This window comes from Carcharodon carcharias, chromosome 31 (genome assembly GCF_017639515.1).
Source record: "Carcharodon carcharias isolate sCarCar2 chromosome 31, sCarCar2.pri, whole genome shotgun sequence".
NCBI classification, from domain to species: Eukaryota; Metazoa; Chordata; class Chondrichthyes; order Lamniformes; family Lamnidae; genus Carcharodon; species Carcharodon carcharias.
Genome location: NC_054497.1, coordinates 18,674,064 through 18,696,938, shown reverse-complemented (window position 1 = coordinate 18,696,938; position 22,875 = coordinate 18,674,064). Strand labels below are relative to the sequence as shown.

The 22,875-nt window shown below is 38.4% G+C and overlaps 1 protein-coding gene across 1 annotated transcript in view; it reads right to left on the bottom strand.

The window, feature by feature from the left end:
- The window catches only part of LOC121271597 (glutamate receptor ionotropic, NMDA 2B-like), a 668,674-nt gene that overhangs the window by 436,227 nt on the left and 209,572 nt on the right, over positions 1–22,875 (bottom strand). The window lies entirely within an intron of this gene.

Below are 22,875 nucleotides of genomic sequence, written 5' to 3'. Positions count from 1 at the left end.
AGACTGAAGCACTCTCAAATTACTGCTACACTCAGATTGAAGTACTCTCATATCGCTGTACACTCGGATTGAAGCTCTCTCATATCACTGTACACTCAGATTGAAGTACTCTCATATTACTGTACACTCAGATTAAAGCACTCTCATATAATTGTGCATTCAGATTGATGCACTCTCATATCACTGTACATTCAGATTGAAGCACTCTCATATTGCTGTACACTCAGATTGAAGCACTCTCATATCACTGTACATTGAGATTGAAGCCCTCTCATATCACTGAACACTCAGATTGAAGCACTCCAACACTGTACACTCAGATTGAAGCCATCTCAAATTAATGGTACAGTCAAATTGATGTACTCTCATATCGCAGTACTTTCAGATTGAAGCACCCTCATATCGCTGTAAACTCGGATTGAAGCACTCTCATATCACTGCACACTCAGATTAAAGTCCTCTCATATTACTGTACACTCAGATTAAAGCACTCTCATATAATTGTACTTTCAGATTGAAGCACTCTCATATCACTGTACATTCAGATTGAAGCACTCTCATATCGCTGTACACTCAGATTGAAACTCTCTCATATCACTGTACACTCAGATTGTAACACTCTCATATTACTGTACACTCAGATTGAAACACTCTCATATTACTGTACACTCAGATTGAAACACTCTCATATCACTGTGCATTCAGATTGAAGCACTCTCATATCGCTGTACACTCGGATTGAAGCACTCTCATATCACTGTACACTCAGATTGAAGCACTCTCATATCACTGTACGTTCAGATTAATGCACTTTCATATCTCTGTGCATCCACATTGAAGCACTCTCATATCACTGTACATTCAGATTGAAGTACTCTCATATTACTGTACACTCAGATTAAAGCACACTCATATAATTGTGCATTCAGATTGATGACCTCTCATATCACTGTACATTCAGATTGAAGCACTCTCATATTGCTGTACACTCAGATTGAAGCTCTCTCATATCACTGTACATTCAGATTGATGCACTTTCATAACCCTGTACACTCAGAGTGAAACATTCTCATATCGCTGTACACTCAGATTGAAGTACTCTCATATCGCTGTACATTCAGTTTGAAGCATTCTCAAAGTAATGGTACACTCATATTGTAGCACTCTCATATCACTGTACACTCAGATTGAAGCACTCTCATATCACTGTACATTCAGATTGAAGCACTCCCATATCGCTGTACACTCAGATTGAAGCTCTCTCATATCACTGTACATTCAGATTGATGCACTTTCATATCGCTGTACACTCAGATTGAAGTACTCTCATATCGCTGTACAATCAGATTGAAGCATTCTCAAATTAATGGTACACTCATATTGAAGCACACTCATATCACTGTACACTCAGATTGAAGCACTCTCAAATTACTGGTACACTCAGATTGAAGTACTCTCATATCACTGAACACTCAGATTAAAGCACTCTCATATAATTGTGCATTCAGATTGATGCACTCTCATATCACTGTACATTCAGATTGAAGCACTCTCATATCGCTGTACACTCAGATTGAAGCACTCTCATATCACTATACATTCAGATTGAAGCCCTCTCATATCACTGAACGCTCAGATTGAAGCACTCCAACACTGTACACTCAGATTGAAGCAATCTCAAATTACTGGTACAGTCAGATTGATGTACTCTCATATCTCTGTACATCAGATTGAAGTACTCTCATATCGCTGTACTCTCAGATTGAAACACACTAATATCACAGTACTTTCAGATTGAAGCACCCTCATATCGCTGTACACTCGGATTGAAGCACTCTCATATCACTGCACAATAAGATTGAAGTACTCTCATATTACTGTACACTTAGATTAAAGCAATCTCATATAAGTGTGCATTCAGATTGATGCACTCTCATATCAATGTACACTCAGATTGAAGCACTCTCATATCGCTGTACACTCAGATTGAAACTCTCTCATATCACTGTACACTCAGATTGTAACACTCTCATATTACTGTACACTCAGATTGAAACACTCTCATATCACTGTGCATTCAGATTGAAGCACTCTCATATCGCTGTACACTCGGATTGAAGCACTCATATCACTGTACACTCAGATTGATGCACTTTCATAACCCTGTACACTCAGAGTGAAACATTCTCATATCGCTGTACACTCAGATTGAAGTACTCTCATATCGCTGTACATTCAGTTTGAAGCATTCTCAAAGTAATGGTACACTCATATTGTAGCACTCTCATATCACTGTACACTCAGATTGAAGCACCCTCAAATTACTGGTACACTCAGATTGAAGCTCTCTCATATCGCTGTACACTCGGATTGAAGCTCTCTCATATCACTGTACACTCAGATTGAAGTACTCTCATATTACTGTACACTCAGATTAAAGCACTCTCATATAATTGTGCATTCAGATTGATGCACTCTCATATCACTGTACATTCAGATTGAAGTACTCTCATATCGCTGTACATTCAGATTGAAGCACTCCCATATCGCTGTACACTCAGATTGAAGCTCTCTCATATCAGTGTACATTCAGATTGATGCACTTTCATATCGCTGTACACTCAGATTGAAGTACTCTCATATCGCAGTACATTCAGATTAAAGCACTTTCATATAATTGTGCATTCAGATTGATGCACTCTCATATCACTGTACATTCAGATTGAAGCACTCTCATATCACTGTACACTCAGATTGAAGCACTCTCATATCACTGTACATTCAGATTGAAGCCCTCTCATATCACTGAACACTCAGATTGAAGCACTCCAACACTGTACACTCAGATTGAAGCAATCTCAAATTACTGGTACAGTCAGATTGATGTACTCTCATATCTCTGTACATCAGATTGAAGTACTCTCATATCGCTGTACACTCAGATTGAAACACACTAATATCGCAGTACTTTCAGATTGAAGCACCCTCATATCGCTGTACACTCGGATTGAAGCACTCTCATATCACTGCACAATAAGATTGAAGTACTCTCATATTACTGTACACTTAGATTAAAGCAATCTCATATAAGTGTGCATTCAGATTGAAGCACTCTCATATCAATGTACACTCAGATTGAAGCACTCTCATATCGCTGTACACTCAGATTGAAACTCTCTCATATCACTGTACACTCAGATTGTAACACTCTCATATTACTGTACACTCAGATTGAAACACTCTCATATCACTGTGCATTCAGATTGAAGCACTCTCATATCGCTGTACACTCGGATTGAAGCACTCTCATATCACTGTACACTCAGAATGAAGCACTCTCATATCACTGTACGTTCAGATTAATGCACTTTCATATCTCTGTGCATCCACATTGAAGCACTCTCATATCACTGTACATTCAGATTGAAGTACTCTCATATTACTGTACACTCAGATTAAAGCACACTCATATAATTGTGCATTCAGATTGATGACCTCTCATATCACTGTACATTCAGATTGAAGCACTCTCATATTGCTGTACACTCAGATTGAAGCTCTCTCATATCACTGTACATTCAGATTGATGCACTTTCATAACCCTGTACACTCAGTGAAACATTCTCATATCGCTGTACACTCAGATTGAAGTACTCTCATATCGCTGTACATTCAGTTTGAAGCATTCTCAAAGTAATGGTACACTCATATTGTAGCACTCTCATATCACTGTACACTCAGATTGAAGCACTCTCATATCACTGTACATTCAGATTGAAGCACTCCCATATCGCTGTACACTCAGATTGAAGCTCTCTCATATCACTGTACACTCAGATTGAAGCTCTCTCATATCACTGTACATTCAGATTGATGCACTTTCATATCGCTGTACACTCAGATTGAAGTACTCTCATATCGCTGTACAATCAGATTGAAGCATTCTCAAATTAATGGTACACTCATATTGAAGCACACTCATATCACTGTACACTCAGATTGAAGCACTCTCAAATTACTGGTACACTCAGATTGAGGTACTCTCATATCGCTGTACACTCAGATTAAAGCACTCTCATATAATTGTGCATTCAGATTGATGCACTCTCATATCACTGTACATTCAGATTGAAGCACTCTCATATCGCTGTACACTCAGATTGAAGCACTCTCATATCACTATACATTCAGATTGAAGCCCTCTCATATCACTGAACGCTCAGATTGAAGCACTCCAACACTGTACACTCAGATTGAAGCAATCTCAAATTACTGGTACAGTCAGATTGATGTACTCTCATATCTCTGTACACTCAGATTGAAACACACTAATATCGCAGTACTTTCAGATTGAAGCACCCTCATATCGCTGTACACTCGGATTGAAGCACTCTCATATCACTGCACAATAAGATTGAAGTACTCTCATATTACTGTACACTTAGATTAAAGCAATCTCATATAAGTGTGCATTCAGATTGATGCACTCTCATATCAATATACACTCAGATTGAAGCACTCTCATATCGCTGTACACTCAGATTGAAACTCTCTCATATCACTGTACACTCAGATTGTAACACTCTCATATTACTGTACACTCAGATTGAAACACTCTCATATCACTGTGCATTCAGATTGAAGCACTCTCATATCGCTGTACACTCGGATTGAAGCACTCTCATATCACTGTACACTCAGATTAATGCACTTTCATAACCCTGTACACTCAGAGTGAAACATTCTCATATCGCTGTACACTCAGATTGAAGTACTCTCATATCGCTGTACATTCAGTTTGAAGCATTCTCAAAGTAATGGTACACTCATATTGTAGCACTCTCATATCACTGTACACTCAGATTGAAGCACCCTCAAATTACTGGTACACTCAGATTGAAGCTCTCTCATATCGCTGTACACTCGGATTGAAGCTCTCTCATATCACTATACACTCAGATTGAAGTACTCTCATTACTGTACACTCAGATTAAAGCACTCTCATATAATTGTGCATTCAGATTGATGCACTCTCATATCACTGTACATTCAGATTGAAGTACTCTCATATCGCTGTACATTCAGATTAATGCACTTTCATATCGCTGTACATCCAGATTGAAGCACTCTCATATCACTGTACATTCAGATTGAAGCACTCCAACACTGAACACTCAGATTGAAGCTATCACAAATTACTGGTACACTCACACTGAAGTACTCTCATATCGCTGTACACTCAGAGTGAAACATTCTCATATCGCTGTACATTCAGATATACGTACTTTCATATCGCTGTACACACAAATTGAAGCACACCAACACTGTACACTCAGATTGATGCACTCTCAAATTACTAGTACATTCAGATTGAAGCACTCTCATAGTACTGTACACTCAGATTGAAGCACTCCAACACTGTACACTCAGACTGAATCACTCTCAAATTACTGGTACATTCAGATTGAAGCACTCTCATATCAATGTACATTCAGATTGAAGCCCTCTCATATCGCTGTACACTCAGATTGAAACACTTTCATGTCACTGTAGTCTCAGATTGAAACACTCTCATATCGCTGTACATTCAGATTGAAGCATTCTCAAATTACTGGTACACTCAGATTGAAGTACTCTCATATCACCGTACATTCAGATTGAAGCATTCTCAAATTACTGGTACACTCAGATTGAAGCACTCCCATACCACTGTACATTCAGATTGAAGCATTCTCAAATTACTGGTACACTCAGATTGAAGTACTCTCACATCACTGTAGACTTAGATTGAAGCACTCTCATATCACTGTACACTCAGATTGAAACATTCTCATATCACTGTACACTCAGATTGAAGCACTCGCATATCACTGTACATCAGATTCAAGAACTCTCATGTCGCTGTACATTCAGAGTGATGCACTCTCATATCACTGTACACTCAGAGGGAAACATTCTCGTATAGCTGTAGACTCAGATTGATGTACTCTCATATGGCTGTGCAATCAGATTGAAGCATTCCCAACTTACTGGTACAGTCAGCTTGAACCATTCTCAAATTACTGGTACACTCAGATTGAACCACTCTCGTTTCACTGTACATTCAGACTGATGCAATTTCATATCACTGTACACTCAGAGTGAAACATTCTCATATCGCTGTACACTCAGATTGAAGCAGTCTCAAATTAATGGTACACTCATGTTGAAGCACTATCATATCACTGTACACTCAGATTGAAGTACTCCAACACTGTACACTCAGATTGAAACAATCTCAAATTACAGGTACACTCAGATTGAAGTACTCTCATATCTCTGTACATTCGGATTCAAGCACTCTCATATCGCTGTACACTCAGATTGAAACACTTTCATGTCACTGTAGTCTCAGATTGAAACACTCTCATATCGCTGTACATTCAGATTGAAGCATTCTCAAATTACTGGTACACTCAGATTGAAGTACTCTCATATCACCGTACATTCAGATTGAAGCATTCTCAAATTACTGGTACACTCAGATTGAAGCACTCCCATACCACTGTACATTCAGATTGAAGCATTCTCAAATTACTGGTACACTCAGATTGAAGTACTCTCACATCACTGTAGACTTAGATTGAAGCACTCTCATATCACTGTACACTCAGATTGAAACATTCTCATATCACTGTACACTCAGATTGAAGCACTCGCATATCACTGTACATCAGATTCAAGAACTCTCATGTCGCTGTACATTCAGAGTGATGCACTCTCATATCACTGTACACTCAGAGGGAAACATTCTCGTATAGCTGTAGACTCAGATTGATGTACTCTCATATGGCTGTGCAATCAGATTGAAGCATTCCCAACTTACTGGTACAGTCAGCTTGAACCATTCTCAAATTACTGGTACACTCAGATTGAACCACTCTCGTTTCACTGTACATTCAGACTGATGCAATTTCATATCACTGTACACTCAGAGTGAAACATTCTCATATCGCTGTACACTCAGATTGAAGCAGTCTCAAATTAATGGTACACTCATGTTGAAGCACTATCATATCACTGTACACTCAGATTGAAGTACTCCAACACTGTACACTCAGATTGAAACAATCTCAAATTACAGGTACACTCAGATTGAAGTACTCTCATATCTCTGTACATTCGGATTGAAGCACTCTCATATCGCTGTACACTCAGATTGAAACACACTCATATCACTGTATACCCAGATTGAAGTACTCTCATATCACTGTACATTCAGATTGAAGTACTCTCATATAATTGTGCATTCAGATTGATGCACTCTCATATCACTGTACACTCAGATTGAAGCACTCTCATATCGATGTACACTCAGATTGAAACTCTCTCATATCACTGTACACTCAGATTGAAACACTCATATTACTGTACACTCAGATTGAAACACTCTCATATCATTGTGCATTCAGATTGAAGAACTCTCATAACGCTGTACACACAGATTGAAACACACTCATATCACTGTACATTCAGATTGAAGCACTCTCATATCACTGCACACTCACATAGAAGTACTCTCATATTACTGTACACTCAGATTAAAGCACTCTCATATAATTGTGCATTCAGATTGAAGCACTCGCATATCGCTGTACACTCAGATTGAAACTCTCTCATATCACTGTACACTGAGATTGTTACACTCTCAAATTACTGTACACTCAGATTGAAACACTCTCATATCACTGTGCATTCAGATTGAAGCACTCTTATATCACTGTACACTCAGATTGAAATACACTCATATCGCTGTACACTCGGATTGAAGCACTCTCAACACTGTACACTCAGATTGAAGTACTCTCAAATTACTGTACACTCAGATTGAAACACTCTCATATCACTGTGCATTCAGATTGAAGCACTCTTATATCACTGTACACTCAGATTGAAATACACTCATATCGCTGTACATTCAGATTGAAGCACTCTCATATCGCTGTACACTCGGATTGAAGCACTCTCATCACTGTACACTCAGATTGAAGTACTCTCATATTACTGTACACTCAGATTAAAGCACTCTCATATAATTGTGCTTTCAGATTGAAGCTCTCTCATATCACTGTACATTCAGATTGATGCACTTTCATATCGCTGTACAATCAGATTGAAGCATTCTCAAATTAATGGAACACTCATATTGAAGCACTCTCATATCACTGTACACTCAGATTGAAGCACTCTCAAATTACTGGTACACTCAGATTGAAGTACTCGCATATCGCTGCATACTTGGATTGAAGCTCTCTCATATCACTGTACACTCAGATTGAAGTACTCTCATATTACTGTACACTCAGATTAAAGCACTCTCATATAATTGTGCATTCAGATTGTTGCACTTTCATATCTCTGTGCATCCAGATTGAAGCACTCTCATATCACTGTACACTCAGATTGAAGCACTCCAACACTGTACACTCAGATTGAAGCAATCTCACCTTACTGGTACACTCAGATTGAAGTACTCTCAAATCGCTGTACACTCAGATTGAAGTACTCTCATATCGCTGTACACTCAGATTGAAACACACTCATATCGCAGTACTTTCAGATTGAAGCACCCTCATATCGCTGCACACTCGGATTGTAGCACTCTCATATCACTGCACACTCAGATTGAAGTACTCTCATATTACTGTACACTCAGATTAAAGCCCTCTCATATAATTGTGCATTCAGATTGATGCACTCTCATATCAATGTACACTCAGATTGAAGCACTCTCATATCGCTGTACACTCAGATTGTAACACTCTCATATTACTGTACACTCAGATTGAAACATTCTCATATCACTGTGCATTCAGATTGAAGTACTCTCATATCGCTGTACGCTCGGATTGAAGCAATCTCATATCACTGTACACTCAGATTGAAGTTCTCTCATATTACTGTACACTCAGATTAAAGCACTCTCATATAATTGTGCATTCAGATTGATTCACTCTCATAAAACTGTACATTCAGATTGAAGCACTCTCATATCGTTATACACAGATTGTAACACTCTCATATTACTGTACACTCAGATTGAAACATTCTCATATCGCTGTACACTCAGATTGAAGCATTCGCATATCACCGTACATCAGATTCAAGAACTCTCATATTGCTGTACAGTCAGATTGATGCACTCTCATATCACTGTACACTCAGAGGGAAACATTCTCGTATAGCTGTAGACTCAGATTGATGTACTCTCATATGGCTGTGCAATCAGATTGAAGCATTCCCAACTTACTGGTACAGTCAGCTTGAACCATTCTCAAATTACTGGTACACTCAGATTGAAGCACTCTCATATCACTGTACATTCAGATTGATGCAATTTCATAACACTGTACACTCAGAGTGAAAAATTCTCATATCGCTGTACACTCAGATTGAAGCATTCTCAAATTAATGGTGCACTCATATTGAAGCACTCTCACATCACTGTACACTCAGATTGAAGTACTCCAACACTCTACACTCAGATTGAAACAATGTCAAATTACAGGTACACTCAGATTGAAGTACTCTCATATCTCTGTACACTCGGATTGAAGCACTCTCATATCGCTGTACACTCAGATTGAAACACTCTCATATCACTGTACACTCAGATTGAAGTACTCTCATATCACTGTACACTCAGATTGAAGTCTCTCATATAATTGTGCATTCAGATTGATGCACACTCATATCACTGTACACTCAGATTGACGCACTCATATCGATGTACACTCAGATTGAAACTCTCTCATATCACTGTACACTCAGATTGAAACACTCTCATATTACTGTACACTCAGATTGAAACACTCTCATATCACTTTGCATTCAGATTGAAGAAAACTCATAACGCTGTACACACAGATTGAAACACACTCATATCACTGTACATTCAGATTGAAGCAGTATCATATCACTGCACACTCAGAAGTACTCTCATATTATTGTACACTCAGATTAAAGCACTGTCATATAATTGTGCATTCAGATAGAAGCACTCTCATATCGCTGTACACTCAGATTGAAACTCTCTCATATCACTGTACACTCAGATTGAAGTACTCTCATATCACTGTACACTCAGATTGAAGTCTCTCATATAATTGTGCATTCAGATTGATGCACACTCATATCACTGTACACTCAGATTGACGCACTCTCATATCGATGTACACTCAGATTGAAACTCTCTCATATCACTGTACACTCAGATTGAAACACTCTCATTACTGTACACTCAGATTGAAACACTCTCATATCACTTTGCATTCAGATTGAGGAACTCTCATAACGCTGTACACACAGATTGAAACACACCCATATCACTGTACATTCAGATTGAAGCACTCTCATATCACTACACACTCAGATAGAAGTACTCTCATATTACTGTAAACTCAGATTAAAGCACTGTCATATAATTGTGCATTCAGATTGAAGCACTCTCATATCGCTGTACACTCAGATTGAAACTCTCTCATATCACTGTACACTGAGATTGTAACACTCTCATATTACTGTACACTATGATTGAAACACTCTCATATCACTGTACACTCAGATTAAAGCACTCTCATATAATTGTGCTTTCAGATTGATGCACTCTCATATCACTGTACATTCAGATTGAAGCACTCTCATATCACTGTACATTCAGATTGAAACACACTCATATCGCTCTACATTCAGATGAAGCACTCTCATATCACTGTACACTCGGATGGAAGCACTCTCATATCACTGTACACTCAGATTAAAGCACTCTCATATAATTGTACTTTCAGATTGAAGCACTCTCATATCACTGTACATTCAGATTGAAGCACTCTCATATCACTGTACATTCAGATTGATGCACTTTCATATCGCTGTACACTCAGATTGAAGTACTCTCATATCGCTGTACAATCAGATTGAAGCATTCTCAAATTAATGGTACACTCATATTGAAGCACACTCATATCACTGTACACTCAGATTGAAGCAATCTCAAATTACTGGTACACTCAGATTGAAGTACTCTCATATCACTGTACATTCAGATTGAAGCACTCTCATATCGCTGTACACTCAGATTGAAGCACTCTCATATCACTGTACATTCAGATTGAAGCCCTCTCATATCACTGAACACTCAGATTGAAGCACTCCAACACTGTACACTCAGATTGAAGCAATCTCAAATTACTGGTACAGTCAGATTGATGTACTCTCATATCTCTGTACATCAGATTGAAGTACTCTCATATCGCTGTACACTCAGATTGAAACACACTAATATCGCAGTACTTTCAGGTTGAAGCACCCTCATATCGCTGTACACTCGGATTGAAGCACTCTCATATCACTGCACAATAAGATTGAAGTACTCTCATATTACTGTACACTTAGATTAAAGCAATCTCATATAAGTGTGCATTCAGATTGATGCACTCTCATATCAATGTACACTCAGATTGAAACTCTCTCATATCACTGTACACTCAGATTGTAACACTCTCATATTACTGTACACTCAGATTGAAACACTCTCATATCATTACACAATCAGATAGAAGTACTCTCATATTACTGTACACTCAGATTAAAGCACTGTCATATAATTGTGCATTCAGATTGAAGCACTCTCATATCGCTGTACACTCAGATTGAAACTCTCTCATATCACTGTACACTGAGATTGTAACACTCTCATATTACTGTACACTCAGATTGAAACACTCTCATATCACTGTACACTCAGATTAAAGCACTCTCATACAATTGTGCTTTCAGATTGATGCACTCTCATATCACTGTACATTCAGATTGAAACACTCATATCGCTGTACTTTCAGATGAAGCACTCTCATATCACTGTACATTCGGATTGAAACACTCTCATATCACTGTACACTCAGATTAAAGCACTCTCATATAATTGTGCTTTCAGATTGATGCAATCTCATATCACTGTACATTCAGATTGAAGCACTCCCATATCGCTGTACACTCAGATTGAAGCTCTCTCATATCACTGTACATTCAAATTGATGCACTTTCATATCGCTGTACACTCAGATTGAAGTACTCTCATATCGCTGTACAATCAGATTGAAGCATTCTCAAATTAATGGTACACTCATATTGAAGCACTCTAATATCACTGTACACTCAGATTGAAGCACTCTCAAATTACTGGTACACTCAGATTGAAGTACACTCATATCGCTGTACACTCGCATTGAAGCTCTCTCATATCACTGTACACTCAGATTGAAGTACTCTCATATTACTGTACACTCAGATTAAAGCACACTCATATAATTGTGCATTCAGATTGATGCACTCTCATATCACTGTACTTTCAGTTTGAAGCACTCTCATATCGCTGTACACTCAGATTGAAGCTCTCTCATATCACTGTACATTCAGATTGATGCACTTTCATATCAGTGTACACTCAGAGTGAAACATTCTCATATCGCTGTACACTCAGATTGAAGTACTCTCATATCGCTGTACATTCCGATTGAAGCATTCTCAAATTAATGGTACACTCATATTGAAGCACTCTCATATCATTGTACATTCAGACTGAAGCACTCTCAAATTACTGCTACACTCAGATTGAAGTACTTTCATATCGCTGTACACTCGGATTGAAGCTCTCTCATATCACTGTACACTCAGATTGAAGTACTCTCATATTACTGTACACTCAGATTAAAGCACTCTCATATAATTGTGCATTCAGATTGATGCACTCTCATATCACTGTACACTCAGATTGAAGCACTCTCAAATTACTGGTACACTCAGATTGAAGTACTCTCATATCGCTGTACACTCGGATTGAAGCTCTCTCATATCACTGTGCACTCAGATTAAAGCACTCTCATATAATTGTGCATTCAGATTGATGTACTCTCATATCGCTGTACATTCAGATTGAAGCCCTCTCATATCACTGAACACTCAGATTGAAGCACTCCAACACTGTACACTCAGATTGAAGCAATCTCAAATTACTGGTACAGTCAGATTGATGTACTCTCATATCTCTGTACATCAGATTGAAGTACTCTCATATCGCTGTACACTCAGAATAAAGGACTCTCATATTACTGTACACTCAGATTAAAGCACTCTCATATAATTGTGCATTCAGATTGATGCACTCTCATATCACTGTACATTCAGATTGAAGCCCTCTCATATCGCTGTACACTCAGATTGAAGCTCTCTCATATCACTGTACATTCAGAATGATGCACTTTCATATCAGTGTACACTCAGAGTGAAACATTCTCATATCGCTGTACACTCAGATTGAAGTACTCTCATATCGCCGTACATTCAGATTGAAGCATTCTCAAATTGATGGTACACACATATTGAAGCACTCTCATAACACTGTACATTCAGATTGAAGCACTCTCAAATTACTGGTACACTCAGATTGAAGTACTCTCATATCGCTGTACACTCGGATTGAAGCTCTCTCATATCACTGTGCACTCAGATTGAAGTACTCTCATATCGCTGTACACTCGAATTGAAGCATTCTCAAATTAATGGTACACTCATATTGAAGCACTCTCATATCACTGTACACTCAGACTGAAGCACTCTCAAATTACTGGTACACTCAGATTGAAGTACTCTCATATCGCTGTACACTCGGATTGAAGCTCTCTCATATCACTGTACACTCAGATTGAAGTACTCTCATATCACTGTACACTCAGATTAAAGCACTCTCATATAATTGTGCATTCAGATTGATGCACTCTCATATCACTGTACATTCAGATTGAAGCACTCTCATATCGCTGTACATTCAGATTGAAGCCCTCTCATATCGCTGAACACTCAGATTGAAGCACTCCAACACTGTACACTCAGATTGAAGCAATCTCAAATTACTGGTACAGTCAGATTGATGCACTCTCATATCACTGTACATTCAGATTGAAGCACTCTCATATCGCTGTACACTCAGATTGAAGCACTCTCATATCACTGTACATTCAGATTGAAGCCCTCTCATATCACTGAACACTCAGATTGAAGCACTCCAACACTGTACACTCAGATTAAAGCACTCTCATATAATTGTGCATTCAGATTGATGCACTCTCATATCACTGTACATTCAGATTGAAGCACTCTCATATCGCTATACATTCAGATTGAAGCCCTCTCATATCACTGAACACTCAGATTGAAGCACTCCAACACTGTACACTCAGATTGAAGCAATCTCAAATTACTGGTACAGTCAGATTGAAGTACTCTCATATCGCTGTACACTCAGATTGAAACACACTAATATCACAGTACTTTCAGATTGAAGCACCCTCATATCGCTGTACACTCGGATTGAAGCACTCTCATATCACTGCACAATAAGATTGAAGTACTCTCATATTACTGTACACTTAGATTAAAGCACTCTCATATAAGTGTGCATTCAGATTGATGCACTCTCATATCAATGTACACTCAGATTGAAGCACTCTCGTATCGCTGTACACTCAGATTGAAACTCTCTCATATCACTGTACACTCAGATTGTAACACTCTCATATTACTGTACACTCAGATTGAAACACTCTCATATCACTACACACTCAGACGTACTCTCATATTACTGTACACTCAGATTAAAGCACTGTCATATAATTGTGCATTCAGATTGAAGCACTCTCATATCGCTGTACACAGATTGAAACTCTCTCATATCACTGTACACTGAGATTGTAATACTCTCATATTACTGTACACTCAGATTGAAACACTCTCATATCAGTGTACACTCAGATTAAAGCACTCTCATATATTTGTGCTTTCAGATTGATGCACTCTCATATCGCTGTACATTCAGATTGAAACACACTCATATCGCTGTACATTCAGATGAAGCACTCTCATATCACTGTACACTCAGATTAAAGCACTCTCATATAATTGTGCTTTCAGATTGAAGCACTCTCATATCACTGTACATTCAGATTGAAGCACTCCCATATCGCTGTACACTCAGATTGAAGCTCTCTCATATCACTGTACATTCAGATTGATGCACTTTCATATCGCTGTACACTCAGATTGAAGTACTCTCATATCGCTGTACAATCAGATTGAAGCATTCTCAAATTAATGGTACACTCATATTGAAGCACTCTAATATCACTGTACACTCAGATTGAAGCACTCTCAAATTACTGGTACACTCAGATTGAAGTACACTCATATCGCTGTACACTCGGATTGAAGCTCTCTCATATCACTGTACACTCAGATTGAAGTACTCTCATATTACTGTACACTCAGATTAAAGCACTCTCATATAATTGTGCATTCAGATTGATGCACTCTCATATCACTGTACTTTCAGTTTGAAGCACTCTCATATCGCTGTACACTCAGATTGAAGCTCTCTCATATCACTGTACATTCAGATTGATGCACTTTCATATCAGTGTACACTCAGAGTGAAACATTCTCATATCGCTGTACACTCAGATTGAAGTACTCTCATATCGCTGTACATTCCGATTGAAGCATTCTCAAATTAATGGTACACTCATATTGAAGCACTCTCATAACACTGTACATTCAGATTGAAGCACTCTCAAATTACTGGTACACTCAGATTGAAGTACTCTCATATCGCTGTACACTCGGATTGAAGCATTCTCAAATTAATGGTACACTCATATTGAAGCACTCTCATATCACTGTACACTCAGACTGAAGCACTCTCAAATTACTGCTACACTCAGATTGAAGTACTCTCATATCGCTGTACACTCGGATTGAAGCTCTCTCATATCACTGTACACTCAGATTGAAGTACTCTCATATTACTGTACACTCAGATTAAAGCACTCTCATATAATTGTGCATTCAGATTGATGCACTCTCATATCACTGTACATTCAGATTGAAGCACTCTCATATTGCTGTACACTCAGATTGAAGCACTCTCATATCACTGTACATTGAGATTGAAGCCCTCTCATATCACTGAACACTCAGATTGAAGCACTCCAACACTGTACACTCAGATTGAAGCCATCTCAAATTAATGGTACTGTCAAATTGATGTACTCTCATATCGCAGTACTTTCAGATTGAAGCACCCTCATATCGCTGTAAACTCGGATTGAAGCACTCTCATATCACTGCACACTCAGATTAAAGTCCTCTCATATTACTGTACACTCAGATTAAAGCACTCTCATATAATTGTACTTTCAGATTGAAGCACTCTCATATCACTGTACATTCAGATTGAAGCACTCTCATATCGCTGTACATTCAGATTGAAACTCTCTCATATCACTGTACACTCAGATTGTAACACTCTCATATTACTGTACACTCAGATTGAAACACTCTCATATTACTGTACACTCAGATTGAAACACTCTCATATCACTGTGCATTCAGATTGAAGCACTCTCATATCGCTGTACACTCGGATTGAAGCACTCTCATATCACTGTACACTCAGATTGAAGCACTCTCATATCACTGTACGTTCAGATTAATGCACTTTCAAATCTCTGTGCATCCACATTGAAGCACTCTCATATCACTGTACATTCAGATTGAAGTACTCTCATATTACTGTACACTCAGATTAAAGCACACTCATATAATTGTGCATTCAGATTGATGACCTCTCATATCACTGTACATTCAGATTGAAGCACTCTCATATTGCTGTACACTCAGATTGAAGCTCTCTCATATCACTGTACATTCAGATTGATGCACTTTCATAACCCTGTACACTCAGAGTGAAACATTCTCATATCGCTGTACACTCAGATTGAAGTACTCTCATATCGCTGTACATTCAGTTTGAAGCATTCTCAAAGTAATGGTACACTCATATTGTAGCACTCTCATATCACTGTACACTCAGATTGAAGCACTCTCATATCACTGTACATTCAGATTGAAGCACTCCCATATCGCTGTACACTCAGATTGAAGCTCTCTCATATCACTGTACATTCAGATTGATGCACTTTCATATCGCTGTACACTCAGATTGAAGTACTCTCATATCGCTGTACAATCAGATTGAAGCATTCTCAAATTAATGGTACACTCATATTGAAGCGCACTCATATCACTGTACACTCAGATTGAAGCACTCTCAACTTACTGGTACACTCAGATTGAAGTACTCTCATATCACTGAACACTCAGATTAAAGCACTCTCATATAATTGTGCATTCAGATTGATGCACTCTCATATCACTGTACATTCAGATTGAAGCACTCTCATATCGCTGTACACTCAGATTGAAGCACTCTCATATCACTATACATTCAGATTGAAGCCCTCTCATATCACTGAACGCTCAGATTGAAGCACTCCAACACTGTACACTCAGATTGAAGCAATCTCAAATTACTGGTACAGTCAGATTGATGTACTCTCATATCTCTGTACATCAGATTGAAGTACTCTCATATCGCTGTACACTCAGATTGAAACACAGTAATATCACAGTACTTTCAGATTGAAGCACCCTCATATCGCTGTACACTCGGATTGAAGTACTCTCATATTACTGTACACTCAGATTAAAGCACTCTCATATAATTGTGCATTCAGATTGATGCACTCTCATATCACTGTACATTCAGATTGAAGCACTCTCATATCGCTGTACATTCAGATTGAAGCCCTCTCATATCGCTGAACACTCAGATTGAAGCACTCCAACACTGTACACTCAGATTGAAGCAATCTCAAATTACTGGTACAGTCAGATTGATGCACTCTCATATCACTGTACATTCAGATTGAAGCACTCTCATATCGCTGTACACTCAGATTGAAGCACTCTCATATCACTGTACATTCAGATTGAAGCCCTCTCATATCACTGAACACTCAGATTGAAGCACTCCAACACTGTACACTCAGATTAAAGCACTCTCATATAATTGTGCATTCAGATTGATGCACTCTCATATCACTGTACATTCAGATTGAAGCACTCTCATATCGCTATACATTCAGATTGAAGCCCTCTCATATCACTGAACACTCAGATTGAAGCACTCCAACACTGTACACTCAGATTGAAGCAATCTCAAATTACTGGTACAGTCAGATTGATGTACTCTCATAGCTCTGTACATCAGATTGAAGTACTCTCATATCGCTGTACACTCAGATTGAAACACACTAATATCACAGTACTTTCAGATTGAAGCACCCTCATATCGCTGTACACTCGGATTGAAGCACTCTCATATCACTGCACAATAAGATTGAAGTACTCTCATATTACTGTACACTTAGATTAAAGCACTCTCATATAAGTGTGCATTCAGATTGATGCACTCTCATATCAATGTACACTCAGATTGAAGCACTCTCGTATCGCTGTACACTCAGATTGAAACTCTCTCATATCACTGTACACTCAGATTGTAGCACTCTCATATCACTGTACACTCAGATTGAAGCACTCTCATATCACTGTACATTCAGATTGAAGCACTCCCATATCGCTGTACACTCAGATTGAAGCTCTCTCATATCACTGTACATTCAGATTGATGCACTTTCATATCGCTGTACACTCAGATTGAAGTACTCTCATATCGCTGTACAATCAGATTGAAGCATTCTCAAATTAATGGTACACTCATATTGAAGCGCACTCATATCACTGTACACTCAGATTGAAGCACTCTCAACTTACTGGTACACTCAGATTGAAGTACTCTCATATCACTGAACACTCAGATTAAAGCACTCTCATATAATTGTGCATTCAGATTGATGCACTCTCATATCACTGTACATTCAGATTGAAGCACTCTCATATCGCTGTACACTCAGATTGAAGCACTCTCATATCACTATACATTCAGATTGAAGCCCTCTCATATCACTGAACGCTCAGATTGAAGCACTCCAACACTGTACACTCAGATTGAAGCAATCTCAAATTACTGGTACAGTCAGATTGATGTACTCTCATATCTCTGTACATCAGATTGAAGTACTCTCATATCGCTGTACACTCAGATTGAAACACAGTAATATCACAGTACTTTCAGATTGAAGCACCCTCATATCGCTGTACACTCGGATTGAAGTACTCTCATATTACTGTACACTCAGATTAAAGCACTCTCATATAATTGTGCATTCAGATTGATGCACTCTCATATCACTGTACATTCAGATTGAAGCACTCTCATATCGCTGTACATTCAGATTGAAGCCCTCTCATATCGCTGAACACTCAGATTGAAGCACTCCAACACTGTACACTCAGATTGAAGCAATCTCAAATTACTGGTACAGTCAGATTGATGCACTCTCATATCACTGTACATTCAGATTGAAGCACTCTCATATCGCTGTACACTCAGATTGAAGCACTCTCATATCACTGTACATTCAGATTGAAGCCCTCTCATATCACTGAACACTCAGATTGAAGCACTCCAACACTGTACACTCAGATTAAAGCACTCTCATATAATTGTGCATTCAGATTGATGCACTCTCATATCACTGTACATTCAGATTGAAGCACTCTCATATCGCTATACATTCAGATTGAAGCCCTCTCATATCACTGAACACTCAGATTGAAGCACTCCAACACTGTACACTCAGATTGAAGCAATCTCAAATTACTGGTACAGTCAGATTGATGTACTCTCATAGCTCTGTACATCAGATTGAAGTACTCTCATATCGCTGTACACTCAGATTGAAACACACTAATATCACAGTACTTTCAGATTGAAGCACCCTCATATCGCTGTACACTCGGATTGAAGCACTCTCATATCACTGCACAATAAGATTGAAGTACTCTCATATTACTGTACACTTAGATTAAAGCACTCTCATATAAGTGTGCATTCAGATTGATGCACTCTCATATCAATGTACACTCAGATTGAAGCACTCTCGTATCGCTGTACACTCAGATTGAAACTCTCTCATATCACTGTACACTCAGATTGTAACACTCTCATATTACTGTACACTCAGATTGAAACACTCTCATATCACTACACACTCAGACGTACTCTCATATTACTGTACACTCAGATTAAAGCACTGTCATATAATTGTGCATTCAGATTGAAGCACTCTCATATCGCTGTACACAGATTGAAACTCTCTCATATCACTGTACACTGAGATTGTAATACTCTCATATTACTGTACACTCAGATTGAAACACTCTCATATCAGTGTACACTCAGATTAAAGCACTCTCATATATTTGTGCTTTCAGATTGATGCACTCTCATATCGCTGTACATTCAGATTGAAACACACTCATATCGCTGTACATTCAGATGAAGCACTCTCATATCACTGTACACTCAGATTAAAGCACTCTCATATAATTGTGCTTTCAGATTGAAGCACTCTCATATCACTGTACATTCAGATTGAAGCACTCCCATATCGCTGTACACTCAGATTGAAGCTCTCTCATATCACTGTACATTCAGATTGATGCACTTTCATATCGCTGTACACTCAGATTGAAGTACTCTCATATCGCTGTACAATCAGATTGAAGCATTCTCAAATTAATGGTACACTCATATTGAAGCACTCTAATATCACTGTACACTCAGATTGAAGCACTCTCAAATTACTGGTACACTCAGATTGAAGTACACTCATATCGCTGTACACTCGGATTGAAGCTCTCTCATATCACTGTACACTCAGATTGAAGTACTCTCATATTACTGTACACTCAGATTAAAGCACTCTCATATAATTGTGCATTCAGATTGATGCACTCTCATATCACTGTACTTTCAGTTTGAAGCACTCTCATATCGCTGTACACTCAGATTGAAGCTCTCTCATATCACTGTACATTCAGATTGATGCACTTTCATATCAGTGTACACTCAGAGTGAAACATTCTCATATCGCTGTACACTCAGATTGAAGTACTCTCATATCGCTGTACATTCCGATTGAAGCATTCTCAAATTAATGGTACACTCATATTGAAGCACTCTCATAACACTGTACATTCAGATTGAAGCACTCTCAAATTACTGGTACACTCAGATTGAAGTACTCTCATATCGCTGTACACTCGGATTGAAGCATTCTCAAATTAATGGTACACTCATATTGAAGCACTCTCATATCACTGTACACTCAGACTGAAGCACTCTCAAATTACTGCTACACTCAGATTGAAGTACTCTCATATCGCTGTACACTCGGATTGAAGCTCTCTCATATCACTGTACACTCAGATTGAAGTACTCTCATATTACTGTACACTCAGATTAAAGCACTCTCATATAATTGTGCATTCAGATTGATGCACTCTCATATCACTGTACATTCAGATTGAAGCACTCTCATATTGCTGTACACTCAGATTGAAGCACTCTCATATCACTGTACATTGAGATTGAAGCCCTCTCATATCACTGAACACTCAGATTGAAGCACTCCAACACTGTACACTCAGATTGAAGCCATCTCAAATTAATGGTACAGTCAAATTGATGTACTCTCATATCGCAGTACTTTCAGATTGAAGCACCCTCATATCGCTGTAAACTCGGATTGAAGCACTCTCATATCACTGCACACTCAGATTAAAGTCCTCTCATATTACTGTACACTCAGATTAAAGCACTCTCATATAATTGTACTTTCAGATTGAAGCACTCTCATATCACTGTACATTCAGATTGAAGCACTCTCATATCGCTGTACACTCAGATTGAAACTCTCTCATATCACTGTACACTCAGATTGTAACACTCTCATATTACTGTACACTCAGATTGAAACACTCTCATATTACTGTACACTCAGATTGAAACACTCTCATATCACTGTGCATTCAGATTGAAGCACTCTCATATCGCTGTACACTCGGATTGAAGCACTCTCATATCACTGTACACTCAGATTGAAGCACTCTCATATCACTGTACGTTCAGATTAATGCACTTTCATATCTCTGTGCATCCACATTGAAGCACTCTCATATCACTGTACATTCAGATTGAAGTACTCTCATATTACTGTACACTCAGATTAAAGCACACTCATATAATTGTGCATTCAGATTGATGACCTCTCATATCACTGTACATTCAGATTGAAGCACTCTCATATTGCTGTACACTCAGATTGAAGCTCTCTCATATCACTGTACATTCAGATTGATGCACTTTCATAACCCTGTACACTCAGAGTGAAACATTCTCATATCGCTGTACACTCAGATTGAAGTACTCTCATATCGCTGTACATTCAGTTTGAAGCATTCTCAAAGTAATGGTACACTCATATTGTAGCACTCTCATATCACTGTACACTCAGATTGAAGCACTCTCATATCACTGTACATTCAGATTGAAGCACTCCCATATCGCTGTACACTCAGATTGAAGCTCTCTCATATCACTGTACATTCAGATTGATGCACTTTCATATCGCTGTACACTCAGATTGAAGTACTCTCATATCGCTGTACAATCAGATTGAAGCATTCTCAAATTAATGGTACACTCATATTGAAGCACACTCATATCACTGTACACTCAGATTGAAGCACTCTCAAATTACTGGTACACTCAGATTGAAGTACTCTCATATCACTGAACACTCAGATTAAAGCACTCTCATATAATTGTGCATTCAGATTGATGCACTCTCATATCACTGTACATTCAGATTGAAGCACTCTCATATCGCTGTACACTCAGATTGAAGCACTCTCATATCACTATACATTCAGATTGAAGCCCTCTCATATCACTGAACGCTCAGATTGAAGCAC